The sequence below is a fragment of the Typopeltis vanoorti genome, chromosome 19, assembly GCF_054136105.1.
Source record: "Typopeltis vanoorti isolate ZY-2024b chromosome 19, IOZ_Tvanoo_1.0, whole genome shotgun sequence".
In the NCBI taxonomy this organism is placed as follows: Eukaryota; Metazoa; Arthropoda; class Arachnida; order Uropygi; family Thelyphonidae; genus Typopeltis; species Typopeltis vanoorti.
This window is the reverse complement of record NC_143567.1, coordinates 48,208,905-48,216,427: the sequence shown is the minus strand read 5'-3', so window position 1 is coordinate 48,216,427 and position 7,523 is coordinate 48,208,905. Positions and strand designations below refer to the sequence as shown.

The window sequence follows — 7,523 nt, the reverse complement described above, 5'->3', positions numbered from 1 at the left end:
GCATTTTTTTGCCTTAAATGTTTCTTACACATAGAAAATTATTCAATGTATGTAACTTATTTCACAAAAAAAAAAATATATATATATATATATATATATAATATTATCTCAATTTCTTTTTCTTTATTCTGCAGGTGTGCTCAACAATAAAGTGAAGATATAATACCAAGAACTAAAATCCATTCTTAGTCTTTCTCTTCTGCATGTATGTCTAATTTTTGAAAGACCCATATTAACAACATTAAAACTGAACTCAGTTCAGAAAAAACTTCAAGTATTATTTTGTTCCTAAATGTGTTTATAAATACTGTTGATTTATAAAGCTATTGCCATAAGCATAATAATAAAAGACACTAAATGGCACTTGGAACTTATACTTCAATAATAAAACGATCCCTCCAATGAACATTATATAACTACGAGATGAAACCACAATGATAACCAATGAAAGCAAAAAAGACATTTTTAAAATATAGGAATAGCACAATGAAGTACATCAAGAGAAAAATTTATGGCTCAGAAGATTTGTGAAAGGTAGGATGCATGAAATGTATATATACGAATTATTTTAATAAATTTTCTGCTTAACGATTTTCAGAGTAATCTTTGAAATACATTATTACTTAAACTATAAACATATATGCTTATTTTTGTGTAATTTGAATATATTATAATGTTTTTTTTAACTTGTTTTCTGTTGTAGAGGAGCTATTTTCTTTTTGTGCTTAGCGAAAGTTCATTCGTAAAAACATCCTTATAAGGACTGGCTTAAAGGGGCGAAAGAATAATGCTTTTCATCTTCCCCGTTATCTGTAGAGGACAGTGCAGGGATAAGTGTTATTGAGCTATTAAAGCTCTGATCATGGCAGGAGGATAACAGCAATAGCCGAGCCTCAGTTAAAACTTCATTGGCTACAGCATTGCCATCCATTACCCTCCAAGGGTATTAATCACCTCATCTCACGGTGGATTCATTCTAAATTTACCTCTAACAATAAACAATAACATTTCTGGCTAGATGGGTGAAGCAAAATTTTGCTTCGCCCATCTAGCCAGCATTGCCATATTTATTTTTATTTATTTATTTAAAGGTAAAGCAGTCTCTAAAAATTCGGACGATTCCTGGGCCACTCAATCGTGGGCGAAAGACCGTCTATCTCAGCGGTGGATCCACTCAGTGATGGCCTTCCACCACCGAGTAGAATCGCTCAAATTCCGAAGAAAAGCATTCACCGACAAAGTCCCTCAGCGGGCCGCGCAGGAGAACACTTTACCCGGAGACTCAAATTGCTCCCTTAAGGCAAAACCCTTAAGAGAGCGAACTCAAAACTCTCCCAGGGTATTAAAACCCTCCCAGGGTATTAATCACCGTATATCACGGTCGATCCTAACCCGTAAAACATTTTAAAATTAACATTTCTGGCTAGATGGGTGAAGCAAAATTGCTTTTCATATTCCCCTTTGTCTTGTAATGAAAGAACTTTGAATGGAGTGTTAGTGAGCTATATGCTCGCCCATTGAGGGCAGTGAAGTTAGTTGTGTTCAGCTGAACTTAAGATAGATTTTGGTCTTTTATATTTGTTGATTTCTTCTTCATTATATTCCGAGGCTTCCTTGATTAATGGGTTTGGATGGTTACTTGTCTTGGTAAAGAACTTCTCAGCTAGATTTATGAGAAAGGAAGAGATATAAGGGATATTAACTTCTCTGTGGATCTGGGTGTTTCTTATAAACTAAGGGGCATCCAGAATGATCCTCAGGCACTTATTCTGTAATCTCTGAAGTTTTAGAATGTTTGAATTTGCGGTGTGGCTCCAAGCTGGGGATGCGTAAGTGATAACCGGTCGAATTACCATCTTGTAAATTGTTAATTTTGTTTGCATGTCCAGTTTACTTTGTCTGTTGATCATAGGGTAGAGCTGTGCTAAGACGTTGGATGTCTTTGAGATAATGTAACTAATATATTTGCTGAATAGGAGTTTACTATCATGAATCACTCCAAGATATTTAACTTCAGTCTGCCATGGAATCTTTACTCCCAATAAATAAATATCCTCCATGGTATGGATTTTCTTTCTAGTAAACAATACAGCTGAGCTTTTCTGGGGGTTAACTTGGATCCTCCAGTCTGCAATCCACTTTTCAAAAGTGTGTATGCTAGTTTGTAGTCTTTTAGTTGCCAGTTTTGGGCTCAGCGAACTTGACATCAGTGCAGTATCATCAGCATATAATGCAGTGAATGTTGTTCTTGGGTTCAGAAGGATGTCTGCTACATAAATTGAAAACAGGAGAGGTGCCAGAAGAGATCCCTGAGGTACGCCTGCCGAGATCCTGCGTCTGGTTGAAACCGTTTCGCCTACCCTGACCTGCACATATCTGTCTTTCAGGTAAGAATGTATTATTTTTATTAGCTTGACTGGAAAGTTAAATTTTATCAGTTTGTAGAGAAGACCTAGATGCCATACTTTGTCAAACGCCTTCTCTGCGTCGATGAAGATGGCAGCTGTATTGAATTTCCAGTTAAAACCTTTAGTAATGATTTCTACCAGCCGGTGCACTTGTTGAGCTGTACTATGGGCCCTACGGAAGCTGAACTGTTCATTACGCAAAATTCCTAACTTATCTATTTCTGCTTGGAATCTTGAGAGGATCACTTTCTCTGTCACCTTTCCGAGGCTGGATAATAGGCTTATGGGTCTGTAGCTTTCGGGAAGGTGAGCATTTTTTCCTGGCTTCTTCAGTCGTATGATTGTGGCTGTTTTCCATGTAGAAGGGAAATGCTGGAATCTAAAGATGGCATTTGTAATCTTGACGAGATGGACTATGGCCTTTCTTGGAAGTAGTTTTACTATTTTGTTAGTTATGCCATCCGGTCCTGGAGCTTTTATTGTTTAGCGGGGAGATGATATTTATCATTTCTGCCGGATTTGTAGGAGTGATATGTGCTGAGTTAACAGTGTTCTGTCTTAAGGTTGTCCTAACATGACGATGAATCTTGTACATGAGGTTGATATTTAGATTTGTATAAGATGGGCTGCACTGAGATTATAGGTTATCTACTAGTGCTTCGGCTTTCTCCCATCTTTGTGAACTGTCCCTTTCTTGGTTTGTATAGGGGATATGAGTTGCTTTTTGGTGCGGATTGCTCTTAAGAATTTCCATACAGAATGATCTTCAGTATTGATGTTAGCCAATTTGGTTTCCCATTGATGGTTTCTGTGTTTTTGAACAGCTTCTCGGACCTGCCTGTTTAGATTATTCAATACTGTTTTATCTAGTGGGGCTCTGGTATTGTGGTATCTCTTCCTGGCTCTATTTTTTGCTCTGATTAGATCCATGATTTCTTCAGGGATACGGTTGGTTGGATGGAAGACAGTGGATTGTCTGACTGATTCTATTGCTTTCTGAATTTGTATGGTTAAGTTATTTATTGCTGTGTCAATCTCTTCCTTTTTACTGATATTGGGCACCGCACCAATATGATCGGGAAGCACCTTGGCTAACTTGTCCCATGGTATGGATGTGTGCAGAGGAGAGAATTGATCTGATGAACCTAGATTAAGCACTATGGGACTGTGGTCAGAAGATAATTCGTTGACTGATTCCAATTTGAATTGGTATCTTAAATTTTTAAAGATGACAATGTCCAACACATCCGAGCCACCCGAAGGGCTGAAGTGGGTGGGCTCGGTAGGGCTGGCACTACAACAGAGTTGAGAATTGCATAGTTGAAAAGTGTGTGGCCTTTGGTGTTAGTTGATGAGCTGTACCAAGCTGTGTGTTTTGAGTTGAAATCTCCTGCTATTATTATGGAGTCATTTGGACCAAGTATGGAGTCTAGATCTGTTGTCAGCAGAGGAATGCTTGGAGGGTTATAAGCAGCATAGATCTTGAGACTCCCAGCATTGAAGGTATGTACCTACACACCGGTCACCTCCAGGTTTACTGTTTTGGGCTTGTCTATTGTATTATGATTCAAATAACTCTTAATATATATATGGCTGTGTCTCCACCTCTTGTGCCAATTCTGTCGTTGCTGTGCATAGTGTATCCACGGATTTTTGGGTTATTAGCTGGTCTTAGGTGTGTTTCACCAATCAAGATGATATCAGCACTGAGACGAGTTGAAAATTCTTGAAGTTCCAAAATCTTTTTCATCAATACATTTGTATTCCATGCGATTATCTTAAGAGCTTAATTCCTGCAAGTCACTCAATGTTTTGAGTGCCTTGCAGGAATCTCTTTCTGGAAGATGTTGAGGGGCATGTCTTGTGAATTCCTCCAACATAGTGGCAAGTGAGGCTGTTAAAACTAGTGTTATGTTGAAGCTTTCTAGCGCGAGAGATGGAGGAGGCTTAGTTCTTGTTTTGGTCATGGTTGTTCCTTCTTGTGAGGTAGAAGGCAAGGTGTTTCGGACTGGAAGACGATTTCTTTGGTTGCTTAAAACGCTGTTACGTGGAGGAGCAAGATTGACTTTTGTTGTTCCTCGATTTTTTGGATTGGAAAGGCATCCCTTGTAGTTGGCGGAGTGAGGGCCTCTGCAGTTTGCACAGCATGCTGGAGTTGTGCGAGGTTTGGTGCAAGTGATGGTCTGGTGTCCCGCGCCGCACGTCAAGCACCTGAAGGCTGCCTTACATAATTTTTGGGCATGTCCAAACCTATGGCATCTATGACACTGACCTGCAGATGCTCTTTTCTTAAGAGGTTCAGTTGAAATTTTGAGACCGCATACTACAGTCAGTTCATAGATCTGCTTTTGTGTGTTGTTTATTTCCACCAGCACCAAAGGCATTGGTCTTTTATCTGATCTGAGCATTCGGCTCACTTTAACTGGGGACAGATCCTGTCTGGAGAGATCAGTGGACACATCTTCAGGTGTGATACCTTCAACTATTCCACGTAGAACAACCTTCAGGTTCTTTTCTCTGGGTAAAGTGAAGGTGTGATATAGGACGTTAGCATTGTCCATAAATCTGGTCATCTGTCTATACTCCGAGACAGTTGTGGGTTGTATTTTAACTCCCTCATCTGAGTTTTTAGCCCATGAGAATGAGATGTTTTGTTCTCTGAGGGCTGATGAAGACAGGGATTCATTTTTCCTTATCCCTTAATATTACTGGTGGTATCTTTTCTTTACGACCATTCCCTGTTGTTTTGGGTTCTTCCACATTGGTGAAGATTTTCCTCTTCTTTTTGACCAATTGGAACTCTGTATCTGTTTCCAAGGTATGATAACTGCTGTCTTGGGATGTAGCATCTTCCATATTTGGGGAGTGTGCTAAATCTGATTGCGTCAGAGTTATGGGCTCTTCACCCATGTCAACTATATTTTCCTCTGTGACTGCTGTGTGTGTGTGGGGGGGGGGGGGAATGTGTCAAAGAGCTTGACTTTTCCTGGCCAATTATCACTCAGCAGCTTTCCTAGTCTGAGAAATTCCATGTATACTTCCTCGAATTTGGCCTCATTCAGAAGTTTTGCCATGATAATAATTTAGAAATGTGTTAAGACACAGATGGAGAAAGAGTAGAGATTGCTCAGGTGTTCCGAGCAGGTAAAGATAATCCTGTGGACTTTTGAGGGTCCACTAGCAAATTCCGTAGACACACTGAGGTGTCTACCAGTAATAAGATGTCACGATATAAAATAAAACAATGGCGATACTAGCGGCAGTAGGCCTAGCGTATCGCACTTGTAAATTCAATTGACTTACCTGGATAAACCACTATGAAAATAAAGTGCTTGTTTATGGCAGCAAGCAATTAACTGCTATTACTAACGAATAAGCATAAATCTCTAAAAACATATCGGTCAAATTCACAATTCATCATCAATAATACACGACACGAAACACTAACACGCGAGCCGCCATCTTATTCTGTCCTGCTGTTGTTTACTCCCCCCCGTAAAATATCTCTTAATATAGTCCTTATAAGGACTGGCTTAAAGGGGCAAAGCAAGAATGCTTTTCATCTTCCCCGTTATCTGTAGAGGACAGTGTAGGGATAAGGTGTTTTTGAGCTATTAAAGCTCTGATCATGGCAGGAGGGTAACAGCAATAGCCGAGCCTCAGCTAGAACTTCATTGGCTACAGCATTGCCATCCATTACCCTCCAAGAGTATTGGATTGAATGAATCAATCACCGTATGTGTAAGTAAAGGTGATATCTCAAAAATATCGGACGATCTCTAGGCTACTCATTCGTGGGCGAAAGACCGTCCAAATCTCAGCGTTGGTTCTACTCAGTGAAACTCGAGTACCGAGCAGAACCGCTCATATTCCGAGGAAAATAATTCACCGGCAAGTACCCCTCAGCGGGCCGTGCCGGAGAACACCTTCCCCGGAGACTCAAAGTGCTCCCTTAGGGCAAAACCTAAGAGAGCGAACTCATTTACCCAGGATAACAGCAACAGCCGAACCTCAGTTAAACTTCATTGGTTCAGCATTGCCATCCGTTACCCTATATACGGGCATCTCATATAAAATCAATCACCGCATTTCACGGTCGATTGATTGATTCCCTCCTGTTATGATATCAAATATCTCTTATTGTACTGTACTATTAAAGCTCTGATCATGGCAGGAGGGTAACAGCAATAGCCGAGCCTCAGTTAGAACTTCATTAGCTACAGCATTGCCATCCATTACCCTCCAAGGGTATTGGATTGAATGAATCAATCACCGCATCTCACGGTCGATTGATCAACCCTCAAATATCTCTTAAATCTTAAATATTAAAATAAATATATTTTTTATGAGTAACCTAAACTGGTGTTGATTAATTATTGGCAATCTCTTTTTATAATTCTCCTGAAATCATATCTCAAATTAAATAAATGAAATTATTTATTAATTATCCAAACATCTGCTAATTTAGCAAATGCCAATTATTTTATTATTTACCTAACTATAATTATTTATTTTTTATCAGTTCATCAATTGAACTATTTTAATTAATAAGTAAGAAAATAAAAGAAGCTATTCTGAAGTTAAATTCCTATTTATATTCTCATTCATTAATCTTGACAAAATTATTTTTGCTTATATTTTATTTTCACATTATTATAAATGCATTCAAAAATTGGTGAAGTTGCTTTATTTAGAAATCAACCAAATATATAATCACAGGCAGAAAGGTAAGCTAACGTATGTAAATTTATTGTATACACACCATTTCTTTTATTTCGTAAACTACCTTGAATTTACGAGGAATAACGTGAAGTAATTGGAATGAGCTTTCCCCGTATGGTGGCCGGGATAAGATAAGAATAGCATCAATGTAGCTCATGCATGTCGTACGAGGCGTCTAAAATGGGTATCCTGGGTGGTAATGGATACCAGTGCCGTAGCCAATGAAGTTCTAACTGATTGCTGTTACCCTCCTGCCATGATCAGAGCTTTATTTATATTTATTTAGCTCAATAATACCCTATCTTTCACTGTCCTCTTCAGATAATGGGGAATGTGAAAAGCATTCTCCCCTTTAAGCCAGTCCTTATAAGGACTATAAGAAATAATTGGATG

General features: G+C 38.9%; 1 protein-coding gene across 1 annotated transcript in view; it reads left to right on the top strand.

Annotated features, from left to right (window-relative positions):
• Positions 1 to 412: 412 nt before the first annotated feature.
• LOC150096072 (suppressor of lurcher protein 1-like) overlaps positions 413 to 7,523 on the top strand; it is a 286,165-nt gene continuing 279,054 nt past the window's right edge. Inside the window, exon 1 of the mRNA XM_090409292.1 lies at positions 413 to 534. The gene's annotated coding sequence lies outside the window, so the exon portion shown is untranslated. The remainder of the gene's footprint in view (positions 535 to 7,523) is intronic.